The 24,184-nt window shown below is 43.6% G+C and overlaps 1 long non-coding RNA gene across 2 annotated transcripts; it reads right to left on the bottom strand.

Moving 5' to 3' along the window:
* Positions 1-9,954: 9,954 nt before the first annotated feature.
* LOC125545049 (uncharacterized) lies at positions 9,955-13,740 on the bottom strand. 2 transcript variants are annotated; one of them, XR_015619379.1, is made up of 3 exons: positions 12,541-12,993; positions 11,747-12,083; positions 9,955-11,702 (listed from the first exon to the last, which is right to left on the bottom strand). It is a non-coding gene; the product is annotated as an uncharacterized LOC125545049 (long non-coding RNA). The 2 variants fall into 2 exon arrangements; XR_015619377.1 differs by lacking the exon at positions 9,955-11,702 and having other exon boundaries at positions 11,810-12,083; positions 12,541-13,740.
* Positions 13,741-24,184: the final 10,444 nt, after the last annotated feature.

The raw sequence follows: 24,184 nt of genomic DNA on the forward strand, positions 1-24,184 counted from the left end.
TTTAGCGGTAGTAGAATTTCGCTATTTTTTAAGTGGTAGAATTTTGCTATTCCTTCCGTCTTAAAATTCTTGTCTTAAATTTGTCTAGGTATGAATGTATCTAATACTAAAACGTAACTAAATACATTCGTATTTTGAAAAATCTAAGACAAGAATTTTAAGACGAAGGGGGTATTTTTTTGAAGAGAATTGTACTAAATATATTTTTTGGTGGTAAAGAGAATTTCGCTAAAAAAATTGAGTAACAAGAGAATTTCGCTAAAAAAAATTGAGTAACAAGAGAATTTCGCTAAATAAGAGAGCAACTAGTTAACGAGCGCTCCTTCGGGAGCCTCGCAACGATCAGCGCCACTTGGCACGCTCTCAGCCATTCGTCACATGTTTTGTTTTTATTTTTTCGCACGCGTTTTCGGCTTTTTAAACGGTTTTTTTCAACGTTTTGATTTTTCACCGGTCTTCCTTAGCCTTTCGATAATTTTTTAAAAAAAAATTGCGCGAAAACACATGTTTTCTTTTTTTCTCTTTGGTGAGAGTCACGGTTTTGCTTCCGCGAGAGGCACGGTTTTGCTTTCGCGAGAGTCATGGCCGTGCCTCTCGGAAACGAAAAAAAACAAGTTTTCTGTTTTTTTCCTTTTGCGAGAGTCACGGTTTTGCTTCCGCGAGGGCACGGGTGCTTTCGCAGAGTTACGGCAGTGCCTCTGGGAAACAAAAAAAAAACGCGTTTTCTATTATTTTTTCTTTCACGAGAGTCATGGCTTTGCTTCCGCGGGAGGCACGGTTGTGCTTTAGCGAGAGTTACGGTCGTGCCTCTCGTAAACGAAAAAAACATATTTTCTATTTTTTTTCGCGAGAGTCACGGTTTTGCTTCCGCGAGAGGCACGGGTGTGCTTTCGCGAGAGTCACAGCCGTGCCTCTGGGAAACGATAAAAATACACATTTTCTGTTTTTTTTTCTTTCGCGAGAGTCAAGGTTTTGCTTCCGTGAGAGGCACGGTTGTGCTTTAGTGAGAGTCACAGTTGTGCCTCTCGGAAACGGAAAAAAACGCGTTTTCTGTTTTTTCTTCCTTTCGTGAGAGTCACGGTTTTGCTTCCGCGAGAGATACGGGAGTGCTTTCGCGAGAGTCACGGTCGTGCCTTTTTCGGAAAGGAAAAAAACCCGTGCTTCCGTTTCAATATTTTCGTTCTTTTTTAAAAAAAAAAAATTGTCAAAACTTATTAATATAGGATCTAGTTTTAAAGATCTCGACGTAAGGAATCCAACGATGAAAGCGATTCGAGATTTGATGGAGAGATAAAACATTTTGAATAAATAAATCTACGAAAAAAGAAAAAAAACACCCAGGTTGTCCTTCTCAACTAGAGATTTCTCTTCGTTCTCAAAGATCAATCCGCTTCAAAGAGTAAAAGAATTTCACCATAACCTACGCCTCTCACCGATTGGGACCCTTAGGCCAACTCTATCGCGCGACCCTATCCTGTCCGGTCCCGTTCGTTTGGGGTAAAACGGACAAAGGAGGCGGCCCAGCGCGTGACGGCCCGAACCCATCTTGTTCGTTTTGTGTCCGGGCCGATCCATTTCGAGCGCAAACTTGCGCCGGGTTTGGGTCGCGGCGGACACCAAACGAACGCGCGCTCGTCCGCGTCGGGGCGGCGTGACAGGCGGCCACCTACCTCCCACCCGCCCACATCAATGCGCACGAGCGGGCGGCCTCACCTGTCATCCGCACGTCGAGCGGTCGCCGTCCTTCTTGAAGTGGGAAGTGTGGACGGGTCGTCGTCCACACTGCCCCACGCCACCCCGCGGCCTCCTCGAAACCGACAGCGGCGACCACGTCCCAAAACCCTAGCCTAGACCTCGTCGGCCGGCCGCCCGCAGCCATGGGCCTCTGGAACTACGGCCGCAAAGGCAGGCACGACCGCGAGGCCGGCTCCTCGTAGGGACGCCACCACGGCTCGGTGAAGGAGGAGCCTGCCTCGCCATCGCTACCACGCCGGGCCCCGGCGCCGCCCGCCTTCTCCATCGCGCCCACGTCCGCCGGCGAGCGCGACCGACATTACGTCCGGGCGTCGGTCTGCCGCCGTTATTGGGAGACGAGGACGCCGGTCCCCTGGAGCGACGCCCATCTCCCCAATGACTGGCACCTCTCCGCCGACCGGGTCCCCATCCCGCCGATCCCGAAGAGCGGCCGTGCGCGCGCCGAGGAGATCGAGCGCCGCCGCCTCCTCCCCGACGACCTTTTCTATGACGCCTGATACGCCCCCGACTCCCCGCTGTGGGACACCTGGTTTCGTGACGAGCACGACACCAGGCGCGCCTCCTTCTTCGCCGGCACCTCGACGGGGCCGCGGCGGCCACGGGAGCGCGCCCAGGAGCGCGGGCGTAGGCGGGTCCGCGGCGTCACGCCCACACCGTCGTCGTCTCCGTCGCCCCCTCCACCTCCTCGCATGACAGACGAGGAGGAGGCCCGTCTCCTGCAGCGTGTCATGGATGACTCCATGTACACGCACGACGAGCGGCAGTGGGACGGCCTGGAGGAGGCCATGGCCCTCTCTGCCGCCGGGGACGTCGCCTTCCCCGTCGAGGAGGAGAGGAGGGACGACCCGCCGGCCGCGTTCCAGCAGCTGCTGGGTCAGGAGTGGGGCTGGTCCTGCACTGCTCCGGAGATGACCGCCGGCGTGGGCGTGCACTGGTGCCCCACTCCGCCGCGGTCACCGGAGCGGGAGGCCTCGCCACGGGAGGAGGTGGTGCAGGCACCTCCGGCCGTCCACCCGGCCCCCGTCCACCACGCACCTCCGGCCCACCTCTAGACGCCGCCGGACTACGTCGACCTCGTCAGCGACGACGACGACACCGGCGGCCAGTGAAGACGGCGACGGCCACGGCATCGACGGGCGCGGCAGGAGCGCGCGGGAGGAGTTTTTTTTTTATTTTCTTATTATGTTAATTGTGAATCTGGGCCTTTTAAGTGGCCGTTGAAACTGGGCCGTTTTGTGGCCAACCCATATATATGTTTTATGTTTTTTTTAAAATGCGTTTATTTACTTTTTTAGTTATTTAATTTATTATTTTTAATCCCGCTTACCCCGGACACGATTTGGGGTGCGGTCGCGCGGTGGGCGCACGCACGACCCGATGGACACAGCCGGACACGGGCGTACCCATTGGCGCCCCAAAGGGACAGATTCGGGCCATCCGGACGTCCGTTTGGGGTCGCGCGGTGGAGTTGGCCTTACGCGGAACCAAGCAACCAACACAGCACGCCACGCAGGGGCCAAATTGCGAAATACCACGAATGCCCTCGGCGGCAATGAAAATCACAGGCGGTGCCACGCGCCGCAGAAGAAGGCAACCGGGCACCTTCGCAACCACAGTGACTGACAGCCGTGGCCCACAAGTTGTGGGGCCCAGTAGTCAGTGAGAAGGGAGCAAAATCCCAAGGTGGATGCGGGACTAGGATGTCCCGAGCTGGTTTCGTTTCCTATTTTTGTTTTTTATTTTGAAATCAGCTGGGGGGCTGGGTTTATGGTTTATGCAAGAGAGACCGGTGCCTACTCGGGGCTCATTTGTGCTTGGCCTCGCGGCTCTCGCCTCCAGGCGGCAGGCGCTCCATATTTCCCACCCTTCTGACCCCGCCGCCGCGGCTGCCACCGCCGCGGCCATGGAGATCATGCTTCCGCTTCTGCGGTTGTTCTGGTCTGGAGACCAGCCGCATGGCCCGTCGCATCACCAGCACCCGGTACCGTCTCTCGATAACCCCGTCCTTGTTCTCGACCGCGATTTGGCCTTTCTTCCTGAATTTCATGACGAGGTTAGAGCGCATTGGGGGTGGGGTGCGGGTGGGGGTGGGGTGCGGGTGCGGGTGGGGTGCGAGGATCGTTTGGGCTATGCATGAGGGGCGGGTTGGGGTTGGGGTTGGGTTTTGACGGTTGGGGTTGGGGTTGGGGTTGGGTTTGGACGGTTGGGGTAGGGGTTGGGGTTGGGGTTGGACGGGGACTAAATTTCCACTAGTTTTTCTCGGTTTGGGGGATTAACCTACAATGTGTATGCACTGCCTAGGATTGGGGAATTCGTGAGAAATTGCTGTGTGAATTTGTTTGGATCCCGTTATGCACACGACCTATATAAAATTATCAAGGTAACCTGATTAATTAGGGATTAGGTAGCTCGTATTTATGCAGGATAAGGTTGTAGCTCACCTTTGAGGTGATCAGTACCAATTGCTTTGTATTTTTCAATTTGTAGTATTATTATGATTGCTTCATCTGTTGGTGTTCCATTGCTAGCCAACATACCATACCTTGTATGTGTATTATGTCCATATTAATTTCTCAATCAAATCAGGTCCTGGAGAACGCTGTACTTTCAGCAGCAGCTGGAGGATCTGTGATCCTTCTATTTTTGCCTCTTGTTGTCTGGTTTTGTACCAAATCTATGGAGAGAACTCTCAGGGTGGTGAGTACATCTTCCATGTGGGCTGCAGTTCTCAACAGTATGATCTGGCTCTTCTTTACCACGGTCGTGATGGATAAGGAGGACTGCATGGAGCTCGTGCTCGCATATCCGATCGTCCTAGCTTCCAACTTCATATACCTGATGATCGTCTATGGATTTATCAACAGCTTTAAAATGGTATATACCTATGCAACTTTGTTTGAGTTTACACACATTTTGCACCTAATTTTCCTGACATGTTTTTTATTGATGAAGGCAATAATGCTGAGTAGCCTTGTCACTTTATCACTGGGTTATATTTTCTATGCGATACGATTTCATCCTGATATTCCTGAGAGCTGGGAGATGCTTGGCTTGCTTGCGCTATGTTCCCTTGTATGGTCACATGCATGTTTAATCTGTGACATTCGTGTACGTATATTTGTATATTTCTGATCTAGTTACATTGCAGCAACTACACAGCAGGAGTAACTTAATGACAGTTCTCTTCGTTTCCTTTTTTCAGCTCATAGCAGGGCTGCTCCATTATGTGATTTATTGTATAAATGTTGTCCTCAGCACCGCCTTAAATGGAGCGACCTTTTATGTCATTGCCAAAAACCACCCAGATCAGCAATTTGTTGTAGTAAGTAGCTCCCTGTTTAATTCATGCCGTTCTCACTTATCTCGTGTTTTTTATCATTCTGACTTCTTTTTTCCGAATTCTTGACCATGAATAAATTTGGGTCGCTGGTACATAAACATTGTGTTCTGTTGTTATTAGTTGTCCTGTATCTAATGCAAATATCATCTAACTGAATCTGTCATCTACCTATTAAGGCATGAACAATCTGTCATCTACCCATCTAAGACATAAACATTGTGTTCTGTTCTTATTAGTTGTCCTGTATGTAATGCTAATATCATCTGTACATAAACGTAGAAGTAATTTAACTATTATCATTTTGCTCCATAAAAATAAAGGTGTAAACCTTTCTTTCATAATGTAGTGTGTACTGCTACTGCTATCGAACTGCAGAAAGTATTTCTCTATTTTTCGGTTGAGATACATTTGACATTTCGGTTGAGATACAGTTTTTTGTTTGCACTTTCCTCACACATTTAGACAATTGGAAGAGTAATTGCCTTGCCTTTTGCATTTTGTGTGTAATTTTGAGATACGGTATTTTTATTTTAGCCTTAACTTGATTGGTTGGACATTACTATTCTTCTGCATTTTGCTCAAAGTTCTAAGAGTAGTAGCCCGAAGTTGATGCGTAATGCAAATCAAGATGCACCCTTGCTGCTGATGAATTATCATCAACTTTCTAGTCTTAAATTGTTCAATCTTCACCATTCTATTATATTGCTTTAGTAATATGGCAGATTTGCATTTAAGACTAGATGAGATAAAATTTGAAAGAATCTTATTTCGTGCAGTATTCGTCACTGATGGGGTTTGTGCTCGGCTTCGTGGAAGTCATGATTCTGATAAAAAAACTTGTTGATGACAACTTCTTTCGAGCTCCCAATGGTAATAATCTCTTTGCCAACTTCACATTTCTCAAATTGTTGTTGATACTAGTGGTGATGTGATCTATTGTCATTATTTAGATCATGCTCCTGGGAATGGCAACAATGGTGGCGACAATGCCAATGGCAATAATCTGCAAGGAGCTGGTGGCGACAATGCCAATGTCAACAATCCGCAAGGTGCTGGTGGCAACAATGTCAATGTCAACAACCCAGAAGGGGCTGAGGATGATGATGATGATGCTAATGGCAACAATCCTCAAGGTGCTGGTGGCAACAATGCCAATGTCAACAATCTACAAGGATCTGGTGGCGACAATGCCAATGTCAACAATCCGCAAGGTGCTGGTGGCAACAATGCCAATGTTAACAACCCAGAAGGAGCTGATGATGATGATGATGCCAATGGCAACAATCCTCAAGGTGCTGGTGGCAACAATGCCAATGTCAACAATCCACACAGAGCTGAAGAAGAAGATGATGATGATGATGATAGTGATGATGATGAGGATGATGATGATAACGATAAGGATGATGGTGATGACAATGATGATGATGATGATGGTGATGATGATGAGGATGATGCCAATCCACAAGGAGTTCATGGCAACAATCTGCAGGAAGATGATGATCTACATGGAGATGATGTTGCTGATGACACTGTGAACAGGGAAGAAGCTGATGGTGAGGGACAGCCACCATCTGGAGAGAGTAAGGGCTTTCCTGTTCCTTTGGATTAAATTTTTTTTTCTGCTCTATAGTTTTATGACCTGAAGTTGTTCTTGAAGTTTGGATTGGTATTCCCGAAGGGGTGAAAGTTGAGAATGATACAGATGACGACTTCGAAGATTCTAGAAATTTTGTGAGTGTTGAAAGCTTCATTTAACATATTGAACTCTTCTAATTGGTCTGTGAGTTTAAAATGCTGATTTCTTTTGCTCCTTTAAGGATGCTACTGACACAGATACCTTTTACGACGCTGTTGGAGATAACCTGATGAAAGATAACATGTATGATCTGGGTATTATATTGCTGTCATATTTTATATTGCTTTCATATTTGGCAGATGATTCTGACCTTATCTTTGCCACATCCTCAGGCCAAAACTTGTTACTCCTGAACACAAAGTTTCTCAAACTGTATCCTTCACCCCAAGATCTGTAAGTGTACCACCAGTCATTTTATATACCACTATGCATGATTAACATGCTGATCCCTTTCTTTTCCTTTTATTAAGAAGAAGCCCTCAGAGCGAAGCTCATCTCACAGGTCCAATGGAGAAGTAAAGAAGTCAAATGATTGAACTAAAAAAGGGTACATGTCTTTTTGTCTCATTTTGTTTTTTAAATGGGCTCTTTATTCCATAGGGTACATATTTGTCATCCGTTGACGGCAATTTGACTGAACTGAAAGGGTCACACTTTAGACTAACATGTCATTCCATAGGGTTCTCTTCATTAGGATTACTGTATGCACCCACGTGGACTTCTCATTGCTTGTTCGTTTGTAGAACATATGCTGTACACATTATATTGCCATATTACTGACAAATCTAAACGTGACCTTTTCTTTGCTGTAGAATCAACCTAGCTGACAAAAAACCAATGAGGAATGCGCCAGCAATTGTAGCTCCTGGTGGTAGCTGGTGCCTGCCTCGTACACAGCGCAAGCGTCAGGTCGAAGATGGTGTTCAAACCCACTAAATATCTGAGCCCCCCACCCTGTCCACATGCGCAGTTGCAGATGACAGACGACACTTGGTCTGACGGATGTGAGTCACTTGCTTCTACTCATGCATGGCTAGATGCGTAGCATCATCCAACAATCGTGCAGACAATGTCGTCCATGTAGCACAGCTCTAAAACTAATGTGAATTAACAGTAATTTTGGGATAGTGTCTGTAGTTAGCAATTTTTGAAGTGATTGGATCTACACTTTGCAGTCTGCTTATGTAGTTGCTGCTGCAAATTGTTTCTTGTATACGATTGGCTGTAAACAAATGTGGCATGTGATGACTGATATTGACCATTGATATACTCTGGGTGGTGATTTTATCTGAAGCACATGACTGCATTCTTTTGGTGTATTAGAGTACTAACAAGGTTAGGTGAGGTCTCTTGGCTTTTTGTTGTACCGGTGGATATAGCACCGAATGATTGGCAAGATCGACCACTTGATATAAGATGTTCACCCCTATCTGTTGGATTGTTGATATAAGATGTTCACCCCTATCTGTGGTGATTGGCTATGTAGATTCAGCAGATTGAATTGTAGCAGCAGCTGCCTGGCGAGTAGCGAATGCTCGACAAAGGCAAGATACCATCTCTTAAAAGTGGGGAGTATCATGGGAAACAAGTTCCAAACTTCCAATAGGGGTGACTTGGTGCGGCCCGTCGGTGAGCGTCTCATTACATAGTGATTAAGATAGCGGCGGAATACAGCGACATAGTTTGGTTAGGAAGTGCCCACCGGCTATTGCCTAGCATGTTTATTGATGATGATGAACATATAAGACCGACGATAAAAATAGTGTACGGCTTCGGCTCATGGGTGCATCCAGCTCATCACAGGTCTATCCTTTGCATTTAAGTGCACCAGGTCGACTACTTGGTGTCAGATCGATACACTAGACAATGTTTGGCATGTCGACGTGTCCCCGAGGACGAGTTCATGTGGTGATCATCTCAATGGCATGTCAAACTGGCGCTCTGCGCGCCCGTCGCGTCGCCCAGGCCAGCTCGAGCCACTGAGGCATGTCCCCTCGTGCCGCCATCGCAAACACACGGCCGACTCCCTCCTCAGGCCACCTCGCACCGTCGTCCGCTTCGTCGCCAGACGACGACAATAACGGCCGCCGCACTGACAGCGCAGTGCGCGATTGTGGTCAGTTCTGTCTTCTTCCCCACTTGACATCTAGCCTGATTTCTTATCTCCCATGACCGCCTCCGCCGTGTCAACGCCGCTCCACGCCAGCCAGCGCATCGTCCTTGCTCGACCAGCGCATCCATGGCGGCACCGATGCACAACACCTCCTCCCGGCCATAAAAGTTGTCGCCCGCGCTCGGTTTGCATGACCACTCGCCTCCTCCACCATCCAATCGATCCTTATTCCACAGAAGGGTGGCTAGGAGGGCGTCCTTCCCCGACATTGGCGAGGTGCTCCGCCGCTCGGGCACCATCGCCGCCAGCCACCTCCGGTGAAGTCCCCGAAGAACCTCTGCATACCTCAGATCCTCACTTCCTTATGGAGCCGATTTCATGCTCAATTACTTGATTCCGTGCAGGTATCCACGAATCCATCCAGCGTTGCCACTCGCCGTCTCTAGAGACGACGCTCCCATCGGCGTCCGTCCACCTATCGCCAAGTTACGGGTACCCGTCGACTCGCCGTCGTAGTATCCCTCCATCCATCAGCTCACCGAGCACCTCCGCTTCTTCCTCGCCGCCGTCCATCACCGGAGAGCTCACCAGTACTATTTTTCCCCTCCCCCTCTGTTAAAACCTGACCGTTCTAGCCCAATTTGTCAGCGAGTCAGCCACTACCGAAGGGGTACGTAAGTGAAACCGTATTTCTGCTTTACGCCTTCGACGTGGCCGATCCAGGAAATTCCAGTTAAATCAATTTATATCCATTTTAACCCAAACTTTGACCAGCTCTAATTTTTAAACCAGAAGCATAATTGAGTCCATTATTTTTGAAGTATTTTTATTTTGAGCACGTATTAGGGAGGACCTGAATCGCCATCACCACCACATGGAGGTTACCGCTACTGCTCATGTGGATCTCCATTGCCACATGACCGAGGCTTCCTCCGGTGGAGCAGCGGTGGCCCTCCCAACCTGCCGCCACTTCGAGGTCACGACTGCTGCGACCTCGCGCCTGCCGTTGGCACCTTGAAGTCTCTGGTCCACGTCTTTGCTCAGGGAAACTGTTGCCTCGGGTAGGTTAGCGCTGAAGGCGACGCGAGGAGATTCTCTCCGCCCCCGGGTGAACACCTCGATGGCAAGCGCACCAAGGTTGTGTGCTCATCCCTCTCTTGTCTATGCACCTTGCTGCCTGCGTGTGTGCTCACGCAGCCTGTTGTTGCGCCATCTGCATGCGCAGGAGCAGTAGTATGCTGCTGCTGTGTGGTGGGTATGTACAGTTAGTCCGTGTGTGTGTGCTAGCTAGGTGAGGGTCACTGCTCTCTCTATAACTTCTTAAAAAGAAACCTTCCACTCTCCATCATGCATATCTCCGCAAGCAGGGAGACGCTTCCAAGATCAATAGAAAAGGTCCTTGGATGAATAGGTTTTGCTTTTGGTGACATGTGATGTGATTTGTTCTAGCACTTAATGTATTAGCACGCGTATAATACTGGTTTTGACTTATGAAGTGTGCCCTACATTACGTGTCTATGATGTGTGTTTGGGGCTGCTTCTTTCTAGGCAGCTCAATAGGAATAGGGTGTGTTTTTTCACCATCAGCTAGGGATCCACTACTTTATCCTAAACTGCTATTAAATTCACAATAGGGAGCATTTCAATAACAAAAGAAATCTCGCAATGGTTTATAATATCATGCATATATGTATGATGTACAAACAGTTCCTTTTTTAGCTCTATTGCATACCAAAAATTGAATTGACAATGTCTAAACAAATATGAAGTATAAAATTATCATAAAAGGGAATTGGTTTATTTTTCAAAACTAATGCACGTGTTCACCCACCAGTTAACTTCACTTTTTAGGGTAATTGCATTTTAAATCTCCACAAGAGGACGAAAACACTACTCTTTTGGAGATCATCTAAATAAGATGGACGGGCTCCACACCTCCCGTGCCATTTTATGTGTTTTAGATTTTACTTCACAGAGCATTCATCAGTTTTGTGTTCTAAATTTTACTACAGAGAGTGTCTTTGGACTGAGGCCACTTTGGAGAGGTAACTTTAGCACAATTGATGGTTGCTTTTCCTCCCCCGTTGACATGTATCTCCTTCCTCTAGATGTGAATATATCAATAAAACAAGGAATTTTTAATATTACTGTCTGACGGAGTTCACAAATTATTCAACCTTTTTGCAGCTATATGGAGATCTGGCCGGGCGGTCTTCTGTCCTACCTCTGAATCAACGATATATTGTGGCTGTATATGAAGTGTGAATATTCAGATATGTATGCTGCCTCCTAACTTCTCTTTACAGATTTGTTATCTATGAAATGAATGCAAACAAGTCCTATCTTACAGATAATTACTCCCTTATCGATAAATCCGTTGATTCATAAATTAATTGGCCGGAGATCGGTAGACAGTCAAGTGGATTGATACCTGGAGTTTAGAGCTCAAAATCCTTCTAACTTTCTATTTGGCTGTATTTTCTTGACAGCTTTGAGAGAAGAAGAAGAAGTACTGTTGGTAATTCCTGACATGTATAATACCCATTCAACCGGTGTATATTGTCTGTTATGTTTAATCTGTTCCCAAAATAATTTGTAAAGTGGCTTTAACAATTATACACCTTCTCTGTGTATTAGTACTCCATTTTTGGACAGTTGGAAGAAGTCAGTTTATACATGGGAAAATGACTTTATTTACTTGCACTGTTGCTTTTATCATTTAACAAAGATGTTTGTGAAATAGTTTGTTAGGCATCACAGTGAAGCTTGGCCAAGGGACTTATGTCGAGGCCTACAAGGCTCGAAGCACTGCAAGTAAAGTGGCGCTCTTTGATGTATATTCATTTGTCAACTAATACCTGGTCATACGTTCTTTGATGTATATTCATTTGTCAACTAATACCTGGTCATACTAGAGAAGCGCGTACACACAAGGGCCCTAACAGGTTCTAAATATGTACTTGGATGACCTTTAAATACATGGATGATTATTTCACATAAATAAAGCCATATCGTCATTTTAACACAAGAAGCAATCAGTGTCCCATAACACAAATAGCCACTGCCTTTTCTGAGTAGCAAATTAATTACTACTTATGGGGCCATCAAGAAGAGCTCTCTGCACAAAGGAATCATTACCTGAGCGAGGCATACAATTCAAGCGGCCTTTCACGGATTCACCTTAACTGATAGCATGTAACCATAAGATTTTATTTCTTGAAATATAAGGCCGCACCACCCTGCACAAAGGAAACAAGAGTTTTACAGCAGGTAAGTGGCCACTGTGAGAAATTGAAGATAAATCACAACCTGCTCATTCAACAGGTAAAACCGAATTTGAGGTGAAGTCACTAAACTGAGCATTTGTTTTCCCATTGGACATGTCGGAATTCACAAACATCCAAAAGGAGAAGATAATGTATCGGCCAAATTATCAAAATTAGAAATTCTCTGTCAGGCACAACAAATGCACCAATCCATCAACCTAGACAACAATATTAATAAAAAGTTATATTTTTTCAGCGAACAATCCCGAATTTGACCACTATTCTTACTAAGAAACAAGTCAAGTATTCAAGTACATGTTTCTACTTCCTTACCATCAATCCAGGAACTCATTACTCTACAGAGAAGCTCAATTCAGGCAGAACAAACACACGACAACCAGAAATAGCAAGCGAAGCAAAGGAACCGAACCTGGGGCACCCAAGGAGGAATTCACCATCTCTGCCGCACGGACCAAACGATACCCGACCAGAATTGAGGAGCAGGAGGACGATATGCTGACCCCATGCGCAGCTCCACGGATCTTGCCCCTCTCCGTCCCAGGGCGACGGGCTGTGACGGCGAGCACGAGGCCATGGAGGGGATCAATCAACACTTCGCGACGGTGCGTGTGTGGTTCGCAGGTCGACCGTGGGCGGTGGGTGTCAGAAAAGCTCACGTGTGGTTGCGGCAGTGCGCGGCCAGGCGAAGCTCGCGGGGCGACGGTGGCTGCTGCGTGTGTGGGCGTAGTTGCCGTGAGCGGCGACCTGCGGTGTGGCTGCTGCATGCGGTAGCCGGGCGTGGGGGCGGCGACACACGGCGGTGCTCGGCCCAACGCTGTCTGAATGGAGTTATTCGTGTGCCGCACAGAAGCAGAGAGAGCAGGACTGGAAAACCTTATCTCTTAGGTCATTTTACATTTTAGCACTTATACTTTCCCTTATTTGTGTTCGATAGCTTACATGTTAATTTTCACTTTACAGGCACACTTCTAAATCAAATCATTCCTTTTATGCATTTTTTAATCATATGGACCCGTACAACTTTTTTTGGCATTCCTCTTTGACATATTTTTCTTTCATTCTCGATAGCAATCAACATGGCATTATTTGATCTATTATTTTAATAAATGAAACTTCCCATATGAAAACTTACATGAAACATGCCTAGGAACATCATTATGTAACATCACAAAAGAGTAAAATATACGGGAGGGCAATGAGGGAAAAATTGTGCTTGAATGAAAATTTTTACTTCTACTTTTAACTCGCAGTCGATTGATCAGTTCTGAATCAAATGCATATCATAGTGATGCCTCTTTTATTTGTTCAAAATCGTTGTTGCATGCAGTGTCGCTAAGCACTTGTAGGCCGCATGGAACAATTTGCAAATGCTTTGCCTCATTTCATTGGAGGTACCAATCTGGCGGAAGACTCCACAAGAATGATATAAGCTACGAATGAATGTAATGTGTCTGGTCTTGTTTGAAAAAAAAAGAGGACAATGTATAATTTCCATCTGGCAAGATGAAGCACTCATGCTGATAATAAATGTATCATTTGCAAATTGTTTTTGTGCATGTCTTGCTTTTTTTTACTACAAACTCATGCTCATAGAAGTCTTATTTTTTATCGCATGAAATAAGATAATGTATATATACACATAGTACTGTCTATCGTGTCCACTGACAATAAAGAGATCTTCTCCGGAATGTGGTACCGTCTCTTTTCCATCTTAGATGTATGCCGTGTGTAAAATAGTTATGAATGCAAGCTTTTTCTCTTTAATCACCACTTGATGAAAATAGCATGCATACAGAATATTTCAGTACATACAATACCTACGTCTCAACGGGCACGGCGTGCCGCCGCGCGGGCTTCGCTAGTATATACTATACTATATATAAAGTGGATAAGCTAGGAGCCCTCCCGTGCATTTGCCGTTGTGAATGATGGCTCTCTTGGGCCTCACACGTGTACCCGGTTTTTTACTTTGGTTCACTGCAGGTTCTTCACTGGTTTTTGTGTTTTCGGTCGGTTTTGATTTTTTTTTTCACCGCTTGTTAAGCGGACGATAGATATTTCATTCCATTCTTTTTATGATTCTGTTTTAATTTATTTTAATTTTTTTATTTTGCAAGTTTATTTTTCTTTTTCAACAAATATTCAGAAATTTATAAAATGTTCACACTTTTTAGAATTCGTTTAATTTTTGAAAAATGTTCGTGTTTCCAATTTTGGTTCAGAAATTCCAAAAAAATTGAAAAGTTGTTACCTTCATTTAAAAAAAAGTTTGAAAATCAAAGAAGTTCATGATTTCAAATTTTCAAAATGTTCCTATTTTCAATTTTAGGTTTTCCCCTCCTTTTCTCATCCCACTATCTGATGTTCCCCTCCTCCTCCTCCTGCACCACCACCACTACCTCCCAGCTTTGTCTTCCACCTCCTATGTGCAGCCTTCCCCGACTCCTCGATCTAGCCTTCTCTTTCCCTCCTGATTCTCACGCACTACCGCCATCGGAGTGTTTTTAACTGTATCCATGAAACTTTTAAACCGATCATCGGAATGTAGTATATAATAAACCGTTGGAAAGCTTATGAATAGGAGCAACCTTTTCATCTGGAGAATCATTACAAATTCGTTACCGTTTGAGAGCAGTTTAAAAAATGGCAAAAACAACATCATTTTTTGCCTTTATTTAAAATATGTAATTGAAGGTCGGACGTCTCACAATATAAATTTTGAACCGTGCAGGGAGGAGGACGTTAACTTATTGAAACAAATCTTTTAGGCTTTTAGTTTTTTATTCTTTTATTCTCATCTGAAATGCATCCCGTGTTGCACTTGAACTGCTCGCTGTTTTTACTTTGAACTTCTGTCACGTATTTTTGTTCATAATTCCTCACGCGTTTCGTCGGAGTTGCACAAATGATATACCACTAGAAAACTGTTGAGAAAACGCAACTTTTTTCTTATACGGTTAAACTTTTCTTTTCGAACAACATACATTAATTTGTTTTAGCCGTTTATTTTAGAATAAGAATAGTATCTACCCTTGGAAGGTTTTTGAGCATTTTGTTTCAAATTTGTAATGGATTGAGAGAATTATTTTTAAACACAAAGAACAACATTTTTTGACAGTTTTTTAAGCGGAGAAAATCCCTTTTTATAAATTTGTGTTCAAATGCTTCATTTTTTAGTTTGGCCTTCTTGGGTTTGTAATAAACATTGGACTTCTTCGTCTTTTGAATTTGAACCTCTAGTTTTTTCTAGAAACGGGGAAATCCAATTTATTTTTATAATTTTTGAAATGATCAATTTTGAAAATTTAAACTTCTATTTTTTTTAGAAATTGGGAAAAACCTTTTTTTACTAATTATTCGACCGTTCTGGGTTTTTATTTGAACTTCTTGTGTTTTTTATTTAGTACCGGGAAAAATACAAGTTTTTCTAGTAAATATCGAACCGATTTTGTTATTTCAATTTTAATTTCTAGGTTTTTTTATAAACGTTGAAAATCCTTTTTATATGAATTTTTCATTGCTTTGCTTTTTATTTTGTACATCTTGTTTTTTTTCTTTAGTAGCGGTTACAAATCTGAGTTTTTATTAATCATTGAACCGATCCGTTATTTTAATTTTAACCTCTCGTTTTTTTTAGAAATGGGGATAATTCATTTATTTTATCAATTTTGAACTAATCGGTTTTTTTAATTTGAACTTCTTGTTTTTTTGATTTAGTATGAAAATAATCTGATTTTTCATAAATTTCGAATTGCTCTTTTTATTGAAAAACTTTCATGTCAGGAATGCCCCTAATTTTTTTATGGCGAACCACCCCATGTTTGGGTTTTGAACATTTTCATTTGTGTTTTCTAAACTTCCTAATCTTTTAGTACTAAATAAATAGAACTATGTTTTGAAAAACAACAAAAAAATAGTTTGTGCAAGTTTCGGATTTTCTCGACGCACAAATCGAGAAAATCCGAAACTTGCACAAACTATTTTTTTTGTTGTTTTTCAAAACATAGTTCTATTTATTTAGTGAGCAAGTTTCTAAATTTTGAAAAGTGAGCGTCTATCTTGTTTAATTCACCAAGAGATGGACAAATATAAAAGTTGTAAGTTTTTTAAGATAGGCAAACAACCTTTTTGTGAACATGTATAAGGACACAACAATTAATTCATAACACTCTTTTATTTTGCCTTAGCATCAAATGTTTTGATTAACACACGCGCGCGCGCGCACACACACACACACAACACGAATTCTCAAGAAAAGAAAAAACCCAGAGTGCACACATGTGAGCTGGCAACACACATGCGAAGGCACAAGCACCCACACAGTGAGCATACATACACAGGAGACATCACACTTCACACGCACATACGAAATACACTTGTCTTATTACAGTAGTAATTATACTTCATAAGCTCTTTCATGATTTTGACTTTCATCGAACTCTCCTTTTGAACTTCTGATTCTGAATATCTTCATATAATCTCGGGGCCAACAGGTTTGACTGTATGAACATTTAGTTATCTGCACTGTGAACTCTGAAGTATGCTACTCTAGTTCTACAGCAACCTCTGCCATTCGGTTATCTGAACTCTAGCTAAAGCTGTTCAACTTCGTGCCAAATTACAGACGAGCAAGCAATCACTTCGTGTAGCAGTAGCAGGGGGCGAAGCTTCATGACATGGGCTAAGTGGGGATGACGACGGCAGGTGTTGCCGCCTGCAGCAGCCACAAAAAACGGAGCAGTTACACAAACTCCTGGATAGTAAAGCCTTCTGCATTTTTGCGCAAACTTTTTCCTGGTACACATATGTGACCTTCTACCATCTTTTTATTTGAACTTATTTTCAAGAGAAATTTGCTGCCGTTAATTTTCTTCACATATAAAGTAAAACAAAAAAAACTCATTTTAGCAAAAACAGATGGTGGACAGGAAATTTGTTCCCGCGTTATCCACATAGGTACACAAGTAACTGAATTTTCATTTGAGGTAAATTATGCAAATACGAGCACACAAAAAACCACAAAAGCAACATACACTAGACCATTTTCTGTTTAGTAGCTATACTGACGCATTCTTTTTTCCAGTTTTAGATTGTTCAAATCTGCCTACAAGAACAATACATGGACTGAACTGGAGGGATTTGAGTTTCAGAAATGAAAGTTAGTTGCAGCACGCTCCAACTCCATGAACAAAAGAAGAACCAGGGGACAGCTGGTCATGCGTTGGAGGTGCGCATGAGCAGTTGTCATGGAAGCAACAGGAGCTAGGGGAGCGGGTCTGTCATGTGTTAGAGGTGCTGACCGCCGTCGACGGAGACGAACGCGTGCGAGTTGTTGTCAGCCCGTGTTGGTACAGTTAACTGCTGCTAGTCCAATCACTGATCCGTTCGCGGTTCACATCGCGCCCAACCTGCAATAGAACACGAAGAGAATCAGAGTTGCACGAACTTGGAGAAAAGAGGAGCACAGGGGGTAGTGGCTCTCGCCGGCGGCGTCGGGACGTGCACATCAGTGGAGTGGATCGAACGAGCGGCACCTTAGGACGAGGGAGGTGGCGTGCAGCTGCAAGGTTTGCTGGGAGATGGGGGATCCCCATCGCGTGCAGGGGCGGAGCCAGGATGAAAACTGAGAGGGGGCAAAGATGCATATGACTCTTTTTGCAGAGGTATGTGTGAGAACTAATGGCTAAATCATTTATTGAAACTAGCGACACAACTACACAACATACATATAGCGCCTAACAAAAATAATGGCTAAATCATTTATAAAAATTAGCGACACAACTACACAAGCATACATATAGCGCCTAATAAAAAAAACATCATATATTTCTATATAATACAATTTCATCACAGATAATTACGATAAGTTTTAAACTAATTACTGAAGACCCAGTAAATTGAGAAATATCAGGGGGTGTTCGGTTCAGGAACTTTTTAGTCCCCGACTAGAAAAAGTCCTAGGACTTCTGAAACAAACACCCCCTCAATATGCCCTTTTTTAGTTTTGAACACAAATTATAGCATGCAATTTGTAAAGAGAAAACATGTTAAAATCTAATCAGAAATGAGGAGCGCTTGTTTAGTTTCATTTTTAGTATTAAACTTCAAAAAACTGGACGTCCGACCGGAATTCGATCCCGAGTCTTCAGCAACAATGTCTAATCGCACAACCATCTGAGATAACTAACCTTGCGTGCCAACTGACCTTCTTTTCTCTTTTTGAACGAGATAAATAACGCTAAGAAAAAACTGCAGCACCTTAACTCTTTGCTTTTCTTTCGTTTTTATTTTCCCTTTTTTCGTAAAATAGAAATTAAAAATTGTATATAAACTTTTTTAAAAATCAGAAAAAATACAAACACAATTTGAATTTTGAAAATTTTGAATTTGAGAAATAGAAACAATAAACAAAAAAAAGTCAAAGAAGATGAAAAAGGAAAAAAGAAACAGAAAAAATAAAATAGGACAGGAAATAAAAAGAAAAAATAAAAAAAATAGGAAATATAAGATCATGGAAAAAATGGGGTCATTTGATGGATGCCAAAAATACAAGCTCTCAAACGAACCCTTCTCACCTACCCGAACACCCTCTGTTGAATGTGATCTATTTCTGGCATGCATGAAATGTCCTCAACTTTTTTTAGTAGTGGGCATGCCCATGGTAGGCATCCGTGCAAGGTTTGAATGAATTTTCAACACAATATGCAAGGTGTGTCGCGTCTAGCCATTTATCGGCGAGTTTTCATCGAGAAAACTCCAAAAAATGTAACAATTGTCAAAAGCTCAAACAAATTGGCAAGGTGCCTTGATTTGATCATAGAAGTCGGTGGAAAAAAATTGAGACTATTTTAATTATGTCAAGAAACAACGTACCCTTAGGTGGAGCCTTCTGGCCATCTTGAACACGCTCCATTGAACATGGTCTAGTTTTAGACATTCTTGAAATAGCCCCAACTTTTTCAAGCAGGTGGCATGACCATGGTAGTTATCCTTACCAGGTTTGAAATTTTTCTGACACCGTATGCAAGTTCTGACACGCCTATCCATTTATCGGTCTTTTTTTTTACCAAGAAAACTTTGAAAAATACAAAATTTATCGAAAACCAAAACAACTTGGCATGTTCCCTTGAATTGCTCATACAGGGTCATGAATAATTTGGGGTCATTTTAAGGATGTCGAAAAACAACATACTCTCACACGAAGCCTTCTCGCCTACCTGAACACCCTTCGTCATGGTATATGTTTGGACATCCTTCAAATCACCCCAACTTTTGCAAACAGGTCGGCATGTTCATGGTAGACATCCATGTCAGGTCTGAATGATTTCCGACATATTATGCAAGTTGCTACACGTTCGGCCATTTATCGCTCTTTTTTGGCCGAGAAAACTCCATAAAATGTAGAAAGATTTGAAAACCAAAACAGCTTGGCATTGTGCCTTGAATTGGAACGTACGAGGCCCTGGGAAACGGCCCGGTCGAGCGGCCTCTTACGAATAAAGTATTTAATTTCTGAACATATTTTCAGATTCATGAACTTGTTTTCAAATCAATGAACTTTTCGATTTTGTGAACTTTTTTTGTCAAATTCGTGAACTTTTTTTAAAATCGATGAACATTTTTCAATTTCGCGAATGTTTTTCCTCCTTGGAGATTGGGGATGTCCATTAAAATCGAGGTCCCTGTGTCAAAATCTAAGATGGCCCTATCTTGTTACAGAAAACGTCCTACTAGATCAATTTGTCGTCTATGCCAGGCAGGTTGCATGCATAAAAAGTATTTTAGGTGTTCTTTTTAGTTGCGTTCATATATATAGCGTTTTGGCATTTTAGAATATCTCCACAAGCAGAAAGCCTACAGTTGATAATCGAGTCTTGAAAAGTGTGAATAAAACACATAATTTTTTCTTGGGTGGTCCAGATTGATGGGCCGATGGACTAGTTTTGCGCACCGGCGTAGTATGTTCTTATAAATCTTGTGCTACTTTTATCACCAAAGGGCAGTGTAGTGGACTGGTAAGTTGTGAAATTTGGGAGACGTGGTCAGGAGCTCGATTCCTCGTGCGACCTGACCTAGCTCTTTTTTCAAGTTCTTCAAAAATACCATCATGCCTTTTATTATGAAGGGGTATAGGATATTGAAAATTAGTTCAAATCAACAAATTCGTAAGTGTTGCCAGTTGTAGATTTTGCAAAAAGGAAAAGAAAAAAATCTCTTCATTTCATCAATTGTGTTTTTTGTCGACCGGCATCGACATAGTTGTTTTTTCCTTACTTTCTCTTCGTTTTTCTCTTTTAGTTTTTGTCCTAGTTTCCCTTTTGATAAACCACACCATCATGTATTTTCTTTCTTTAGCCGATCTATATGAAATCGCAGAAGCACCTTGGTTGCATCGTCAAAAAAGTAAAACTCACTGCTTTCTAACATGAAAGTTGGAAAAGAACACCAATTTAAGAACTATAACAGAAGATTGTAAAGATGAAGGGACCTAGGTCTAGGGCTTACCTTGATCAATCAAGGGCGGAAGGATTCAAAGAACGGCACGCCGACCAGCCGGCAATGTGTACAACGCGGATCAACGATTGATTACCAGAGCTCCAAGGCGATCTGGCCAGGGCGTCCGTCGCATCTCGTCTGGGCGACTGGGCGGAAGAGAGGCGGCGGGTCGCGTCCGGACTCCGTTGCGATTCACGAAAGGAAAACTAGTACACTGTCATGCCCTTTATTATGAAGGGGTATAGGATATTGAAAATTAGTTCAAATCAATAAATTCTTGAGTGTTGCCAGTTGTAGATTTTGCAAAAAGGAAAAGAAAAAAATCTCTTCATTTCATCAATTGTGTTTTTTGTCGACCGGCATCGACATAGTTGTTTTTTCCTTATTTTCTCTTCGTTTTTCTCTTTTAGTTTTTGTCCTAGTTTCCCTTTTGATAAACCACACCACCATGTATTTTCTTTCTTTAGCCGATCTATATGAAATCGCAGAAGCACCTTGGTTGCATCGTCAAAAAAGTAAAACTCACTGCTTTCTAACATGAAAGTTGGAAAAGAACACCAATTTAAGAACTATAACAGAAGATTGTAAAGATGAAGGGAACCAAGGTCTAGGGCTTACCTTGATCAATCAAGGGCGGAAGGATTCAAAGAACGGCACGCCGACCAGCCGGCAATGTGTACAACACGGATCGACGATTGATTACCAGAGCTCCAAGGCGATCTGGCCAGGGCGCCCGTCGCATCTCGTCTGGGCGACTGGCCGGAAGAGAGGCGGCGGGTCGCGTCCGGACTCCATTGCGATTCACGAAAGGAAAAGCTAGTACACTGTCATGCCCTTTATTATGAAGGGGTATAGGATATTAAAAATTAGTTCAAATCAACAAATTCGTGAGTGTTGTCGGTTGTAGATTTTGCAAAAAGGAAAAGAAAAAAATCTCTTTATTTCATCAATTGTGTTTTTTGTCGACCGGCATCGACATAGTTGTTTTTTCCTTACTTTCTCTTCGTTTTTCTCTTTTAGTTTTTGTCCTAGTTTCCCTTTTGATAAACCACACCACCATGTATTTTCTTTCTTTAGCCGATCCATATGAAATCACAGAAGCACCTTGGTTGCATCATCAAAAAAGTAAAACTCACTGCTTTCTAACATGAAAGTTGGAAAAGAACATCAATTTAAGAACTACAACAGAAGATTGTAAAGATGAAGGGAACCTAGGTCTAGGGCTTACCTTGATCAATCAAGGGCGGAAGGATCAAAGAACGGCACGCCGACCAGACGGCAATGTGTACAACGCGGATCGACAATTGATTACCAGCGCTCCAAGGCGATCTGGCCAGGGCGCCCGTCGCATCTAGTCTGGGCGACTGGGCGGAAGAGAGGCGGTGGGTCGCGTCCGGACTCCATTGCGATTCACGAAAGGAAAAGCTAGTACACTGTTTTGCAAAGCCCGCTGGTAGTTCGTGCGTGACCAAGCCATATGGGCTGACTTTTGTTTGGAAAATAACCAAAAAAAAAATGAGTGGGGGCAAAGAGTATGGGCTTAGTGGGGGCAAGGCCTTATACCATGGGCTTAGTATTACAACGTCCGCCCCTGATCGCGTGCAGCCAAGCGAGGGGATGCGGTCACCGGCTGCGCTGGCCGGCGAAGGTCCGGCGATTGGGGCGTGGTGGGGATGGAGGGCGGTGGCGGGAGGCGATCTGGGAATGGAGAGAGGCGCGCTGGGGATGGGGCCCGGTGGCAGGAGGCGCGCCAGGGCCGGGGCGGCGGCCGCGAGAGGCGCGCTGGAGCCGGGAGGGTTGTCGGCACGAGGCGCGCCGAAGCGAGGGGCTGGAGGTGGGTTGGGGGTGGAGCCACGCCGTAATAGGGATTTTGGGATCAGGACTAGGGGTGGGCATTTGGTATAAACCGAAAACTCGGTTTCTACCATTCGGTTTTTTCTTAAATTCGGTGTGGAAAAATAAAAACCGAAAATGATGGCTTGAAATAGCTAACCGAAAATTCGGTTAACCAAATATTCAGTCCGGTTTTCGGTTTTATACCAAAATGCCATATTCAAGTTTTTCTGCTTGGACTGCAGCAGCGGTACCCTACTATATAGGCAAAAAATCTGCCTTATTTTCTCCGTCGGGCGAGGTGGGACTAAAGGAACCAAATGACCTGAACGGTTGTTCGTAGGATCGTACGCGCATGCACAAGCTCCACCCAAAATCCCACGTGAGTTGGGTCTTCCATCCTTGCATGGACTACGGCCATGTAGGCTCACCACGCACGTTATGTGTGAGACGTGCTGGAGCAACGGAAAGCGAACGATTAAAAAATGAAAAAAGGAAAGGAAAGCGCGTCTGTGCGCTGGTTGCGATCGTGGGCGCGTGACTCCCGGGAGACACTGCGTGGACAGGCTACAGAGTACGTCTGCGAGCGATGTGAGCAGAGGGTAACTTCGGTTTTTTGTTCGGTAATCGGTGTAAAACCGAATTGACCGAATCAAATTCGGTTTATGCATGTGAAAACCGAATTTTTCTATAGCAGTGAGAAAAACAGAAAATTCGGTTTTTTCGGTTTCGGCTTCGGTTCGGTCTTCGGTTCGTCGGTTTTTATGCCCACCCCTAATTGGGACGGGCCGGCGCTGTTGGTTTTCTGTGGATCTCGGGAACGCATGATCGCGCCTATATATAGGCCCGACTGTTATCACAATAATATTCTAATCATAGGATCAGAATAGTGTTACTCTCTCTCTATATATATAAACTAATTAGGGCATGTACAATGATGCTATTTTAGAAGTGCCATATAGGATAAATGATGAGGTAGAGGAGAGAGAGCTCATAAGAAAAGGCTTGTCTCCTCTTATGTATGAAAAGACAAGAGATGATCTCTTAGCGTAATTTGTCTTACCATGTTTTAAGGAATGACTAGTTATTGAAGATAAGGCTAAGATATAACCCATTGTAGACATACTTTTTTGTCATCTCTAAATTACATGCAAAATTTAAGATAAAATTGTCTTATCAACCATTGTACATGCACTTAGTAGGAATATAAGTTATTATTAGTAAGATAGTTGGTACCTTTATTGTTTTCTCATCAACCCTTAAACGAGCAATTACCCTTCATGGACACTTGATGCCTCTACAATTTTGAAGATATCTTTTTTACCTGTTTTAGATCCCCATATGTCAATTTCATTGTTAATGGCATATTGTTTTATTGCCATCCTGAACTCTTCCATTGAAGGGAACAAGGCACCTACATACATCTGAGGGTTCTCTTTGTCATATGCATTCTCCATCCTCCTGAGCTATCCTATCATCAACAAGAATAGGTGCCTCATTCAATAGTTGTTGGTCCTCCTCATCGGTGAGATACACATCCTCACTAGGTGGCGAAGGAGGTGCTTCCTGTGTCTCATCCTCATCAATACCAAGAAAGTCACACATATTCTCCTTGGTAATTGGAACATCCACTTCATCTTCATTTGGAGGAGCAATCTCAATTAGGCTCCAACCAATTGGTGGTTCTGTATCAACCACCACCGAAGACCCACATTGCTCATTGC

The sequence above is a fragment of the Triticum urartu genome, chromosome 3A (assembly GCF_056163025.1).
Source record: "Triticum urartu cultivar PI428250 chromosome 3A, HENAU_Tu73, whole genome shotgun sequence".
Lineage (NCBI taxonomy): Eukaryota > Viridiplantae > Streptophyta > Magnoliopsida > Poales > Poaceae > Triticum > Triticum urartu.